Genomic DNA, 13,320 nt, shown 5'->3' on the forward strand with positions numbered 1-13,320 from the left:
ATCATCCCGTTTTTAAGAATCTTATACCTAGCCGTAAAGACAGATGAATAACTAAGTATAATTCACTAGGTTTGCTCCATGATAGAGACAAATAGCCCTGGCAATGCTTCTTCTGTTGATAGATAAGGTGGCAAACAGGCATGGAGAGGAAATATGTGGGGGGAAAAGCAGACTTATGCTCACCTCCCAGCTCTACAGCTCACAGACATGAGATCTTGAACAAATTACACAACTTCTCTAAGTCCTATTCCTCATCCTGGTACCTTGATGGGTCAGTCAGTGCTCAATTACCATTAAACACATGGGGAAATGAAAGATGGAGAAAGATGAATGATTCATCCAAGACAAACTATAATGGATGACAAATCCAGAATTCCAAACCATGGATGTGATCCCAGAGTGCTTTGAACACTGTAAGAACATTGAGCTTTCTAGGTGCTCATTAAACACTTGTTGAATTAAGACTGAATTTCTGGGAAATTTCATATGTTCCCATACCTACTCACCTTCCCCCTTTAACTAGGCCAATCACTGCCTCTTGGCATATAGTCCCTCCCTCGATGTCCTGCCTGCTGATTCCCTGTGGTGTATTCAATAAATTTCTATCTCCTTTAAAAAAAAAAAAAAAAAACGACTGAATTTCCAATTTAAAGTAAATTATTTAAAAAAAATTTTTTTTTACATTTATATATTTTTGAGAGACAGAGTGAGAGAGAGCACTAGCAAGGGAGGGGCAGAGAGAGAAGGAGACACAGAATTCGAAGCAGCCTCCAGGCTCTGAATAAGCATTCAGCACAGAGCCCAACTCAGGACCCAAACCCACAAACATTGAGATCATGACCTAAGCTGAAGTCAACCGACTGAGCTACCCAGCCGCCCCTAAACTCAATTCTTTAATCATAGACTCCTTTAAAATTAAAATACATTGTGGGGCGCCTGGGTGGCTCAGTCAGTTAAGCGTCGGACTTCGGCTCCGGTCATGATCTCACAGTTCGTGAGTTGAAGCCCCGCATCTGGCTCTGTGCTGACAGCTCAGAGCCTGGAGCCTGTTTCAGATTCTGTGTCTCCCTCTCTCTCTGCCCCTTCCCTGCTCATGCTGTCTCTGTCTCAAAAATAAATAAACATTTAAAAAATTAAAAAAAAAACCCTAAAATACATTGAAAAGAATAAATCATTAACCATAACAGGAAGGGCAAGACAGAGAGGCCAATGGATTTCCCAAGATGTCACAACAGGTGGGACTAGCACCCAGGTCTCCCACCTCCTATCATACCACCCCCTTCCCCCAGGTTCAGAGGTCCCCTTGTGCTCTCCCCTGGACAGCACGTGTCCCCTTTCTCTAGACTGTAACATTAATGATCACTCATCAAATCTATACTCCCTGAGCTTTCAAGATGTCATTTGCCCCTTATTTTCCTCCCACCTCTGTCAGCTCCCTCCATCTCCTGTCTGGGCAGCTTCTTCTGTACCCACGTGGTATTTTCTGTGGCTTTCAAGTAACCTTGGAATTCCTTTTGCCTCTGGAAAGCTAGGTCAGGCCAGGGTGGGTGCTAGAGTGAATACTTGGAAGAGCTAGTTCAGGTCACCAGAATAGAAAAGGTTCCACTGATAATAATAGACCATTCACTGTGTTGAACTGTATTCTTTCCTTATACTATTTAATTGAATTTTCTGAATAATCTTATGAGATAGACTTCTCCTGCTTCACAGATGAGAAAACTATCACTAAAAAAAAAAAAAAAAAAAAAAAAAAACTTAGAGAAGTGGTCCAAAGTCACATAGACAGTAAGGGATAGAGCCAGGATTTGAACTCCTGAGGCCAAGATTTACCCACTGTGCAGTGCTGCCTGGACAGGAACAGGGCATATAGCATACCCACCAGGCTGAATCCTCTCAGCAATAGTGACAGTCCTCAGTTTGACATAAACCTACCAGATGAAGAAAATAAATCTGCGTACATATTTCCCTTCTTACATTAACATTCAAGTTCAGTTTGTGGCCCACACCTGGCGCAATTGGTTCTAGAGTCTATAACAATGTTCCTAGCCTCTTGCTTCTTGTTTTCATTTGAAAATTAGTCAACTGCTTCCATGTGCCATTGATCATATTGGGCTTTCCATTTTTCTCTGGGCATTTTTCTCCACAGTCTCAAATGCCCCTTTAAAGTCTTCAAGATGGTTTTGCAAACATCCAGGCCCAAACCCCACACTTCCTGAGATTTCACTACATCCATGTCAGTAACTCATCACTCTGATATGTTAAGTCCATCAATTCCATACCCTGAAAAACCTCTCCAAAGCCAGCTGCTCCTGTCCCATGGCTTCCTCTCTTTTCCAAAGTCACAACCTTCAACAGGGAGGAGGGAGGAAGACACCTCATGAGCCCTCAGTTCCTTCTATTTCTTACTCAAAATGTCAAAGTCTGGGGAGACAAGCTCAAGGTTTGTTTTTTACCCTGGACTAGATTATTTTTCCTGTGTGAATCAGCAGAAGTGGGCAGTCATGGGAGACTTGAACAGCATGCTAACCCTGTCTCATAACAAATTAAAAGAGATGATGGAAATGAGTGTTTTTTAAGTAATAGAGTGCTAGTAAGATATTAGACGATAAGGGTTATTTCACATGAGCTGTGTAGGAGGATGGTGGCATATCTCCTTTTTAGTTCAGTCTAATCAGATACAGCTGACTTTATATCTTAAAAGGAGGGGTCACCAATCCCCATAACCCTACCTCCAAGGAGCCCACCAGGATACATCTTACCTTCCAGATAGTGCCTGCAGACACTGTTCTGCTGGGGGATCATCTGTTCAGCCAGGTAGACTAAACTTATCTTGGACGCACCTTTGTTTTCTCTGATTTTTCACTCTGAGGCCCCTAGGTTCCTATTATATCACCAAAGGCCTACCCCTCCCACCACTAGTTAAATGGCCAAGACCTTCCCACACAGGGGCTTCTTGCCTAGTAACTTTGCTTCACGGGTTTGCAATAACAAATACAGTTAACATTTATTAAACAATGGACACATCTGATTTCATTTAATCCTTGCTCCTATGCTCTGATGTCATTAATACATTATACTTTGGGAAGTGGAGGCAGAGAGACATTAACTGCCTTTATTAAGTTCCAAGCTAGTAAGTGAGACAACTGAGGTTTGAACCCATGGCTGTATCATGCAAAAGCTCATTCTCTTAACCATTTTGTTATCCCCCTTATAACTTCAGAGCTAATAATACAAGTGGTTTACAACTAACTAAAAACTGAGTCCCCTAACCTTTATTCTAAGAAGACCAGATAAGGAACCAAGCTGCCTTGCTCAAGCTACAAGCCCTACTTAGGTTGCTCATGTAACATTTGCTGCTTCTCAGACTGTGAAGTACCTGGGAATCACCAGGAGATCTGGTGCAGATGCAGGTTCTGATTCTATTCTAGATATGGTGACCCTGAGAGTTACATATCTAACAAGCTCCCAGGTACTGCTATGCTGCTGGTCTAAGTACCACACTCTGAGTATGAGGCCCTAGAAGCCTGGTGTACTGACTCAACTGACCATGACCTGTTGATCAAACCATCCACCAAGGATGCCAGCTGGGGAGGGGCTTTCTGGGCTGGAGGAATAGCAAGAGCAAAGGTATAGAATTCTCAGCGTGGATGGTGCAGTCCAGTGATGTCAGGGCTGGTACCCAAGGCACATGGGAGAATGCAGTAGAACACAAGTCCTGGAAAACAAGTCTGGAAGGAAAATTTTAACTGAGAAGAGACTTGACTATGATGCTAAGACATTAAAGAGTCAAATTTACACTCTTTTTAACCACACCTTTTTTATGGTGAAATCACCCATTTCCAGCTTCTTAATACTGATTCTCCTTTTTAGAAATAAGATGTGAAGTCTCAGAATTCTCTTTTTATCCCCTAAATCGCCTTTCATCTGGCCATCTTCAGTAAGGAGTAGAGAATGAGAAACACCAGAGTTCTCTGAAAGGGAAGTGGTAGGACTCAGTCTGTGTCACAGGCATTAGTATTGGTGGATTGGAGATAGGGAGATGTGTTAGGAGGTTATCCCAATAGTCCACGGGTAGAATGATGATGTTGTAACAAAGATGATGACTGTGAGATTGGATGGAAAGGGGGGAGGCATTCTGGAAGCAATCAGTCAGACTGTGTTCTCATTGCCACCCCTCTACCCCATCCTCTGGCTCTCTTTGCCCCATGCTGTCCTTCAGAAGACAGACCCCTGTGGACTGCATTATCCAGGCAACGTTTCCTTCTGCTTCCAGTTGAGCTCAGCCAATGAAAGGCACTAGTAGGAGATTGGAGAGGGAAGAATGGAGGAAAGAGGTCAGGGAATTTCTTTCCATACCCCCTAACCCTACACTTCCTACCTAACCAAGGTTTTGCAGTGGCTGCATTCATGTATGACTGAAGATTTAATTGGACAGTCTCTTTTCCATTATGCTTGCTGGGCCCTGCACCCTGTACGGTTGGGATGCTATCCTATAGGATGAAGTGGCCAATATATGGTATTATTTCCCCTAAAGTCAGATAAGCCAGGTCCCAGAGCCAAGAGGCAAAGGTGAGAATGACCCCTCTTACTACCTAATACCACACTTTAGGGATTTTCTTTTACTTCCTTTGGTTCAGTGACTGACAAATGGTGCTCATGCCATGCTTCCCTTGGCCTACCTGAATCCCCCCACAGGTGCAGCAGGCAGGTCCCAGCATGCTGTAAGCTTCTTCTCTGCCAAAGGACTTTCTCCAGCATTGAGGGAGCTTGCTCCACCACAGATGGCCTAGAAGACAAGGAAAAGTTACTCTCCAGATGGAAACCCTCTGTCAGTGGGGGACAGGAGTAAAGCCCCAGTCTCCCTGTTCATTGGTAGGATGATGATTCTTAAATGTATTCCACATAATTTGTCAGAAAGTCTCCAGTAGGACCAAACCCAATGACCCATAGTAATCTGCTCATTAATTCACCCTTTATTGGCTTTTCTCCCTTCCTTGTGTCCCTTCCCCATGCCCTCACTCCTGTTTTCTGAGATCACCTTTGAAATAAACTACTTGCACCCAGGTCCCTGTCCCAAGGTTGGTTTTAGAGGAAACCAGACTAAGAGAGTACATTTGGAGCAAGGCTTCCTATAGAGAACACAGTCTGAGATACATTCAGCTGGAAGCTGAGTCCATCCCCAGTCACTTAGGGCTCTTCCTTCTGCTAAATGGACAGAGGGTGGAGGTGTTATATGCACAGGAGGTACCTATGTGGGCAAACACTGCATTCCCTTCTTCTCCCAGACCGCTGAGAGTGTCCATTGGCTCCTCCGTGCCTGAGCCTCAGCAATAGCAGTAGTTAGTGATCAATCATTAGATACAATTTATTTAAAGACATTACTGGTTATGCAAGCCATGTACCTATTTGTTCTGTGATCCATTCCCTGCCCTTTCCCTGCTTTGTTTTGTATCACAGAAGACCCATTTCCCAGGCTCCTTTGCCTTCTAGCAGTCTCAGCCAATGGGGGCACTGGTACATCATTGTAGGGTGAGAGGAAAGGAAAACCCCGGGTATTTCTCCTCTTCTCTCTCTTCTGTGAATGGCATCTCCAGCCATTCTTTGTCTCCCCATGACTCTAGCTCCCCACTGACATTCCTCCCTCCATGGTCCCAGCTCCCAGGGAAAGCCGTGGCTTCTGAACTCTGATAAGATGTCCCTGCTCCCTGGGTCCCAGGGGGCAGGAGCTTCCTGCTGTGGTATTCCCCAAGTTCCCCCATGCTGTTTGTCACTTTAGCTCTTCAATTGCCTGTAAAATTAAATACCCTCTGTTTAAAAACTAAGAGTGGGTTCTGTTTTCCTGATAAAGTGACTTGTCCAAGATCACATGACTGGTAAGTGGCAGAGCAGAATCAAACCAGTTCTGCTGACCCGAAAGCCCTCCATACTGTCCCCCACCATGCTATACTGCCACCCTAATTGTTTCAGAGGACACCAGGCCTAGACACCTCACCAAAGCTTCTGTGTCCCAGTGGAACTGTGTACCTGTCCTGAGAGTCAGAGTTTTCATATTTGGATTCAAAGTTTATTGTGTTGTTGACCCGATTTGCCTGGATCAGGGCTCACTTAGGACCTAAAACACAGCAATTACCAGGCCTGGAAGAAAGACCTCTTTATTTTTGTTCATTTTCTCATTTTGTTTATTTGTAGGCAAGAAAATCTAAAGTCAATTTAAAAGACCCCTGCCTTACCCAGTCACATACAAATACATCAAAATCCTCTGAGTTTGAGAGAGAACTTACTTACCCAAGACCTGGAGTACAGAAAAGACTCTGTTTCAGCCAGTGTGCCCACTGGAACTCAAGGCCCACTCCATTCCACTGTCTCTGGAAGATTACATAACAGCCCCCAAGGACCCCGCCATAATTGGCTTGGGTATAGCTCTTTCTCTCCAATTCTCTTGCTGGGTGGAAATGATGAGAAACAGCACGTTCCCAGCTCCTCTCAGGTGGCTCAATGTGAACCCAGACCTGAAGTGCACCACACTGTGGAATAATGAGATTTCATCTAACTGAGAAGAGGTTATATAACTGGAAATCAGTCCATTAGCCATAACAAAACAATCGGGGAGGGTCAGAAAGATAGCTCTGTTTTGAGCTATTCTGTTCTGAGGGGGGTGGGGGTGGAGATTAACAGCCCACTAAAGATGCAATTCTAAATTATTCAACTTGACTGTCCCCTTAGCAGTGCCAGGAGGCCGGGGTGGGGGGGGGTTGGGGGGGGGGTTTGATCTGAGGAAGAGCTTTTCTTTCTCCACTTCTCAGAAGCTCTCCTGCTCTCCTCAAACCAAGCCAAGGCCTTGTCTTTCTACTCCCTGCTCTAACCTCTGGATCAGTTATTATCAGCACTGCTGGCCATCAAATATTTCTATCTGACTCAGAAGGGGATGTAGGAAATGGTCATAAAGTGTTCATGCCTACATTGGAGAGAGAGAGAGAGAGAGAGAGAGAGAGAGAGAATGAGGGAACAAGAAAGCTCTCTGTGTCTTAACAGCAGCTCAGAAACAAATAATGAGCTTTATTCACCAACCTGACAAGGGAATGAGCTTTGGTACAAAAGCCCACATCCAAACCAGTTGTTACCATAACTCTGTCAGAGCAGGTGGATGACAAAGGATTACCTCACACACATACTTGCTCACTCTCCACAGACAAAAGTGAAAATTAACACAGGCAAAAAAGACAAATCAATACTATCAGTAAGTACCATGGCTAGTTAGATATTAAAATCTCCAGAGAATGTTTTTAAAGCTTATTCCCAGTTCCAGTCCCCAGAAACTGGGCCTCCGTAGTGTGGGGTGGAGCTTGGAAGCCACGTGCAGGCCAGTCAGCCTGGCTCCGGGCTGAGCTCAGGTAACCACCAAAATCCCCCCAGCAAGGCTCGCCTGGGAACCCTGTCTCCTTCAATCACATAAAGGTGAGTCCTTCAGCTCCATTCACATCCAGTGCAGGTGGTTGCAAGAATTGAGAAAGAACACCACAAGACGAGGAGACCTCATTTGAGATTTCAAGATTTACACGTTGTATGTATCAAGCACTTATGTAGCATACCTGTATTCCAGGTGCTGTTCTAAACACTTTACAAATATTAATACGTGTCATTAATGCAACCCTTATACCAATTCTCTGGGGCAGGTACTATTATTATCACCTCATTTACAAAGAGGGAAGCGAGGCACACAGGGGTCAGTGATTTGCATAACATCATGCAGTTAAGTGCTGGAGCCAGGGTCTCCAGCCAGACGGCCTGAGTTTAGAATACACACACACACACACACACACACACACACACACACGTGTGTTTGTTGCACACAGGCTATTTGAAAACTTGTGTTCACCAAAACTCCTTGAGACAAGGCTGCATATTAGTCACTCAAAGCACAGTAAACATCACTGGATCGAGGACCTGCTCTATGCCAGGCTCTGAGGTAGATATTTTCACATTGATTTCCACATTGGCCCTCAACAACCCTGCCTCAAACATGCCTCATTCTCTTTCCTTCTCCCTCCTGGAGAGGTGACAAGTCTCAGACTAGTAGATATTTGCAGGCACATCCCTGCCACACTTTTCAGACTGCTTCTGCCTTCCACCTTGTGGGATCCTTTGAGACATCTTCCTTGATAGGAGGAAAGAAGGGGTAATGGGAGGTCCTAAGACAAGAGGGGAATGGAGATGCTGGCCTGAGTCAGAGTCTGAAGATTTCTTGGGGATCCCAAGTGACACCTGGCTGCAGCATCCTCAGCAAACCCAGGCATGTTGACTCACCTCTGCTCCACCTCTTGCTTCTTGGTAACCACTGTGCTTTTACTATAAACAAATCCTTCTATAGGATGAGGCAAAGGAGCCTCTGAGCAATCATGCATGGGTGAATCTATAGTTACACTTGTCCCCAACTCAAATGCTACCATGGTGACTTTTGTCATCAAAATAAAGTCTAGAATCTCCTTCTAGACTTGCAGGCATTCCCTGGCCATGCAACAGTCTCAACACACTCTCAGCCCTCTCCATCCCAATATCCCATTATGGCCTCCTAACTGGTCACCCAGTTTCTATTTATGCTCCCTCCTCCCCCCTGCCATCTATTCTCAATGTAGCACCAGTGCAATCCTGCTGAAACAGAAGTCAGACCATGCCTTTCTTCTGCTCCAGCCCTCTGGGGTAAGCAGGATTCTAAAACGGTCCCAACATTCCTGCCCCTGCTGTAGGTGGACCTGGTTTAATCAGGTGGGCCCCTTTAAAAGAAGGTCCAGAGGTCAGAGACCGAGGAAGTCAAAGCAGCAGAGATGCCCTCAAAAACAGCCATGCTATGGAGAGGGCCATGTGGCAGGGAATAGCAAGTTGCCTCTGGGAGCTGAGAATGACTTCAGGCTAAAAGGGAACAAGAAAGTGGGGATCTCAGTCCTACAACTATAATTCAACTATTACTCAACAATGACACAACTATTATTCTGCCAATAATCAGTGAACTTGAAAAAGGATCCCAAAACCTCATATGAGGTTGCAACTCCAGCTGACCCCTTGATTCACCCTAGTGAGATCCTGAGTAGAGGACCCACTGAAAACATGCCAGAATCCTGACCTTTGGAAATGGTGAGATAATAAATTTATGCTGTTTTAAGCCACTAAGTTTGTGGTTAATTTGTTACACAGCAAAAGAAAATTAATATACCTTCCAATGCTTCTCCCCTTCACTCAAAATGAAAGAAAAAGTTTGAACCCAACCACTATTATTTTTGCTCTAGTTCACTCTGAGCCAACCACATAGACCAGGCATATACATACCTCAGAGCCTTTGTACCTTCTGTTACTTCTGCCTGCATGTTCTTCCCAAAAGATCTACATGGTTCCCTATCTTACTTCTTGGGAACCAGTCATTGCACCCACTGTGTGACTAGATGCACCCATGCTGACCCTCTGTATCATTCTTCTTTGATTTTTTTCTTCCCCAAAGCTTCCTACACCTGCTAATATACCATAAACTCACTTATTTACGTATTGTCTCTGCCTATAAGAATAGAAGCTCCATGAGGGAGGGATTGTTTTTATCTCTTCTGTTCACTGCTGCATCCCAAGCAACAAGTAGATACCCATTACTTATGTGCTGAATGAATAAGTCCCCATTAGTCCCAAACATTCTCAGTTGTATAGACATTATGTACTTTTCAAGGCCTAGAAGTCCTACTTTTTTTATGGAGCCTTCCTTTCTCCAACCTCATATACCTCCAACCTCCTAAAATATCAAGTGAGTGCCACAGTACTCATTTAGCAGCCAATTATACCCAGAAGTTTTTATGGAGCTGAATAATTATTTTCCAGATTTAAGTCTCTTGTCTTTCTCATTTCTTTCCCCCAGTCCCACCGTGCACTAAGCAGTGGGCTTCTTGAGGGCCATTTATTTATTTAAAAAATAAATGTCCTCATCTGGATGGCCAACAGGCACATGAAAAGATGCTCAATGTCGCTCATCAGGGAAATACAAATCAAAACCACACTCAGATATCACCTCACGCCAGTCAGAGTGGCCAAAATGAACAAATCAGGAGACTATAGATGCTGGAGAGGATGTGGAGAAACGGGAACCCTCTTGCACTGTTGGTGGGAATGCAAATTGGTGCAGCCACTCTGGAAAACAGTGTGGAGGTTCCTCAAAAAATTAAAAATAGACCTATCCTATGACCCAGCAATAGCACTGCTAGGAATTTACCCAAGGGATACAGGAGTACTGATGCATAAGGGCACTTGTGCCCCAATGTTTATAGCAGCACTCTCAACAATAGCCAAATTATGGAAAAAGCCTAAATGTCCATCAACTGATGAATGGATAAAGAAATTGTGGTTTATATACACAGTGGAGTACTACGTGGCAATGAGAAAGAATGAAATATGGCCCTTTGTAGCAACATGGACGGAACTGGAGAGTGTGATGCTAAGTGAAATAAGCCATACAGAGAAAGACAGATACCAAAATGTTTCACTCTTATGTGGATCCTGAGAAACTTAACAGAAACCCATGGGAGAGGGGAAGGAAAAAAAAAAGAGGTTAGAGTGGAAGATAGCCAAAGCATAAGAGACTCTTAAAAACTGAGAACAAACTGAGGGTTGATGGGGAGTGGGAGGGAGGGGAGGGTGGGTGACGGGTATTGAGGAGGGCACCTTTTGGGATGAGCACTGGGTGTTGTATAGAAACCAATTTGACAATAAACTTCATATATTGAAAAAAAATTAATTAATTAATTAATTAATTAATAATAAAAATAAAAAAATAAAATAAATGTCCTTCATTTATTTAAAAAATAATGTATAAAACACCTAGAAAGTGCCAGGTTTTGATCTCAGGACTGGGGATGCTAGACACAGTCCATGATCCTGTGGAATTTGCAGTCTAGCAGGGAGGGAGAGGGTGGAAGAAGTACACTGTTGTAGTGGGTTCCATAAGGCCAAGGTGCAGAGCTGAGCAAAGTTGTTCATAAAGTACCTGTTGATTGGTTGATTGATAGTTTGAAAATGGTTGAGATCTTTGTATCTCTTGGTGGAATGGGAATGGAAGGGGTGGTGAGAGTTGAGAGGGCAATGGGGAATGGATAATATATTAGTCAGCATTCGCCAGAGAAGCAGAACCAATAGGACATATATAGAGAGACAGTGTGTGAAATATTAATCATAAGGAATTGACTTATGCCATTATGAAAGCTCAGAAATGCCATGATCTGCTGTCTGCAAGTTGGAGGCCCAAGAAAGTCATGGTGCAATTCTAGTCCAACTTAAAGACCTGAGACAATGGTTTAAGTCCCAGTCTGAGTTCAAAGACCCAAGAACTGGAAGCACTGCTGCCTGAGGGCAGGAGAAGATGGATGTCCCCACTGGAGCAGAGAGAACATTCACCCTTCCTCCACCTTTTTGTTCTATTCAGTCCTCAAAGGATTAGATGATGCCCACCACAAGAGTGAGAGCAATCTTCTTTATTCAGTGTATGGATTCAAGTGCTAATCTCTTCCAGAAACACCAAGCATTCTGGGCATCCCTTAATCCAGTCAAGGGGACACATAAAACTGACCATCACAACATTAACAAGAAGCTCATGTCCTCTACATGTTACATGAAATTCCAAGAAGTAGCCATATCCAAGATGATGAAATGATAAAGCTCTCTATATCCTAATTCATTCTGAGATCCCCACCCATGTCACCAGAATGTGGTGAGGACTTCAGGGAAGTATTTTGTTGGCACATGCTGCTAAATTTGCCATGGTTCTCATGGGCCTCTATCCCTGGGGAGACTTACAAGTGGAAGATTAATGAGACAAATTATAGTTCAGAAGGAAAATTAATGGAACAAATTACAGTTCCCACTGCTGCAGCTGCTCTCGGAGCCTCATCCTCTATCCATTGTCTCTTTCCACCACTATCTTTTGTGGCTGTTGAGATGTCCTCTCATCTTCAGTTAGCATCTTTGCTGGTTTCATGCTGTTGGCATAAATTGGACCCTCAAGCCTGAGGGTCTGATCTCTATTCACCTTGTCCTTTCAGTTTGGGATTGCTGCACTTGTCCATTTACCATTATAGTTAAGGAAGGGAATACAAAAGAAGTGCCCAAGGTATTACCTGCCTCCCTGTCTCCATTGTGTAAGAACAGCTCTACCTCCCGGAATAATCAGGATCAATCATCCTTGTCAAGATGGTGACTTCTCGCCTGCTGATCCCTAAACACAAGGAGCCTGAAGTGTCAGATGGCAGCTAAAGTTATAGTTCAAAGAGTTTTTTGCTGAGTCCCCTGGTAGAGAGAAATGTTCCCACTTTGGAGATGGGGACTTTTATCCTTGCAAAACCCAGAGGTGCAGGCACAAAAAGCACAAAATTTTTATGTGAGCCATTGGGAGTGATCATAAGCAGGGTTACCCCTCCATCCTTCTTAGTCCATAGACCCATGAATTCTTCCAGTTTGGGACATAGCATCATATAAAGGTCTTTGATTCAAGGTGTCTATTGCATCCTAGAGTATGACACCTCATCCTTGAAAGTATCACCTCTGACCTGGAGCTTCAGCTGTTTCTTCAACAAGTCACCCAAAAGCTCTACCATCCTGTCAGCTTCTACATCCTGTCCAGCATGTACTATAACCAATATATTCCGTGGTGATGGATCTACTCTTGTACCTCCGTTTCTGTAAAGTGGATGTCCTGATCTGATGTGACATCACATGGGATCTCAGGTATATCCTCAGATAGTGGCTTGGCAGGATACGCAAACCCATGCTCAGAATGTGTATCTATTCATTTCAGAACAAATTGCTAGTCCTTTCACAGTGAAAGAGACTCAGTGTAGTCAACTTGCTCCCTCAAGGAATGGTGCTAAGTTGAGGGCCAGCATTGGTTTCCCTTGCCATAAAGTTGGATATTTCAAAGCAATAGTAGCTAGATTAGCTTTCACAAATGGGACCCCAGGATTTTGAGCCCAGGTTAGCCTGAGCATCTGCCACCATGGCCACCTCATTCTTCTTCTTATCATACAGCACTATGGTGGCCAATGATAGGAGCTGACTGACATCAACTCTCTGGGTCATTTTATCTACTAGCTTGCTTAGCATCTCTCCCATGGTAAAAGCACTCTTATGGGTGTCAGCATGTGATACAAAGATATTTACACTTATTATGTGTTCCCACATGTCCATCAATATACCTCTACCCCAGACATCCTTGTTCTCAACATTGCAATCTTTCCCCTTTTAGGTCACTGATCAGTTAGATTATTTGCCACTACCTGTAAGTCCATATATATCCTGGAG

At 44.0% G+C, this 13,320-nt stretch overlaps 1 long non-coding RNA gene across 1 annotated transcript; it reads right to left on the reverse strand.

Moving 5' to 3' along the window:
• Window positions 1-3,050: 3,050 nt before the first annotated feature.
• Window positions 3,051-6,333, reverse strand: LOC122212225. Its single transcript, XR_006199059.1, has 3 exons — window positions 6,286-6,333; window positions 4,680-4,786; window positions 3,051-3,728 (listed from the first exon to the last, which is right to left on the reverse strand). It is a non-coding gene; the product is annotated as an uncharacterized LOC122212225 (long non-coding RNA).
• Window positions 6,334-13,320: the final 6,987 nt, after the last annotated feature.

This window comes from Panthera leo, chromosome F3, assembly GCF_018350215.1.
Source record: "Panthera leo isolate Ple1 chromosome F3, P.leo_Ple1_pat1.1, whole genome shotgun sequence".
Classification (NCBI taxonomy): Eukaryota; Metazoa; Chordata; class Mammalia; order Carnivora; family Felidae; genus Panthera; species Panthera leo.